The following is a 2403-nucleotide window of genomic DNA, read 5'->3' as shown; positions in this document are numbered from 1 at the left end:
CAGTGGAGGGGCTGAGAGAGCTCTGACACAAACTGCTCTTTTTCAAGGACAGCTGTGCCAGAGCTTGTGACTGACCCAAGGTCACATCAGCAGGTGCTAGTGGAGGAGTGGGGAATCAAACCCAGTTCTCCCAGATTAGAGTCTGCACACTTAACCAAAGTACAATTTTTGCTCACAAGACTCCACAGCTTAGAGGGAACATTGCCTGGCTCATCCCCGTAATTGGGAATGAAGGCTCAGCAGAACCTCATCCTCTTCTTGCCTCTGCTATGTGGGCAACTGCTGTATTTTTTAAAAAAAATCTACATAAAGTTTGTGCTAGGATCCCGTGATTATGCGAATCCTTCCCCTTGTGCTAAGTCAATGAAGCCATTCTCCAAGGAGGCTTCTGAAAGGTTATCTACGGGATCGGGGGCTAGATATTCGCACGCCAATGTACCTTGAACTGCCTCCTTAAAAGGGGGTGGGTGGTGGCTTTCACATTGTTCAATGTTATCTGCACTTCGCTGTTTTTTCAAAATCTCTATAGCCATGCCCAACTCTGTAGTCCGCATTTAGCACAGGCACGGAGAGCTCAAATTGCTCTGGGAAAACTGATTTACGGCACCACAATTCAGTGTTCCACAAGGAAAAAGAGGGCAGGTGGGATGTAGGTGTTTTGTTGCTATGCCTGCTTTTGGCAAGTCTTGTAATTAATCCTCCCACAGATAAATGTGTTGCAACGCAGTGACAAAGAGGTTCGCGACAAAGTCACACAAGTAATCAGGGTAACAGCAACACAGACCCCCACGCCATCTACATGGAGGGCTGACTTCCCTCTCCGTTTCGTGAAACTTGCCAGTCGCGCACGGGATGATGCAGCAGCTGCAGCTTCAAACGCACCCTTCTCTCTGCTCAACATAGTTTTCGCGAAGGAAAACTTGAAGCTGCGTATCTCAGGAGAACGTCTTCCAATCCGCTAGTCTATTAGATTAGTTTCATAATGTGTGATCCTTTTGGTTTCTCACTAAACGTGGGGGGGAGAGGGGGGACCAGCATACATTATAAATATGTACATACATAAATTAAAACATTAAATGAACTATACAAATAAATTAGTTTAAAATATTTTGCCAAAACAAAAATAACTTTTGCATAAAACTTCCTCGCATTGAATGTATGGGATTTATCCGAGATTTCCTCACATTCCCATTGGTCGGCCCTTGCCAACCTCCCGTAAAACCCAAGTAGTGAACGGAGGAAATAAAAAGTTTTGATTAGGATTAGGAAAAAGTTGGCATTTTCCCATCCCCATATGCCCTCCGGGAGGGGGGGAATGAGCTCCCTTTATGAAGCATTCTTATCCGATTACTTCCTGTGGGAATTAACACAGCAACCACGTTGCTACAGATGATGTGTGACTAGGGCTGTTTGAAAGCTGCTCTGGGGACACAGCTGCCCCCTCCAACTCCCCGGGGCCAGAGAGATCTGTGTGCATCTCCTCCTCAGACAGAAGATCAGAAACAGCTGGACAGTAGGAGGTGCCCCTCGACCAATGGACAGCTTGCCCAGTCAGATTCCGGACGCCAAAGTTAAAAGCAAAGCTAGCTCACTTTTTTCTTTCTTGAGAGACCTCTCTCATGCACAGCGTATACACAGTCAGTGTTCCCTCTAAGCTGAGTTAGTGTGAGTTAGCTCACAGTTTTTTAGCCTCCAGCTCACACATTTTTGCCTTAGCCCAGGAAGAATGGCTCCAGAGCAAACTAATTTATGCACTAGCCAAATCGCTTGCTCACAACTTTAATGCCAGTAACTCAAAAAGTAGAATTTTTGCTCACAAGACTCCACAGCTTAGAGGGAACATTGCACACAGTAGTTTCTATCAACAGAGGCCCCGGTCACATGGGCCGGATAACGCTGGGGGTGGGTGGGGGGAGGCATGGCTATTTGCGCCGTCGCAGTTTGATCCGCGATTATGCGTTCAGACGCGACGGCAGCTTCCTCCTTTGCCACCGCAGCAAACAGGACGACGGGAAAGAAAGCTGCGCGCAGGCGCGATCACGCCGGGGGAATCCGCATGCAGCCCGTGGCAAACCATTTGCCAGTAGGTCGTCCCAGGTACTTTTTAAATGCGCACCTTCGGCGAGACGCCACAGGTTCGCCACAGGAGCGCTACACCTCCCAGATGTTCCGGTATGATCATGCTGGAAAACTCCGTGGGAGAATCGTGCCTTCAGCGCGGCCAATGCTCCGTGTGACCAGGGCCAGAGAATGCTGGTACGGCTCACGGACCTGGCTGGGCACATAACTTCACTAGCCTCCCTCAGCTGTACATTTCATGCAATGGGAAGTCATGCCGACACAAGGTGGAGTGTCTCCCTTAAGAAGTCTTGGCACGTTTGGATCTTGAGGCCATGTGACTAA

Source organism: Gekko japonicus, unplaced genomic scaffold (assembly GCF_001447785.1).
Source record: "Gekko japonicus isolate JY-2015 unplaced genomic scaffold, Gekko_japonicus_V1.1 scaffold3279, whole genome shotgun sequence".
Taxonomy (NCBI): Eukaryota; Metazoa; Chordata; class Lepidosauria; order Squamata; family Gekkonidae; genus Gekko; species Gekko japonicus.
The sequence above is the reverse complement of the archived record's forward strand: the minus strand, read 5'-3'. Positions refer to the sequence as shown.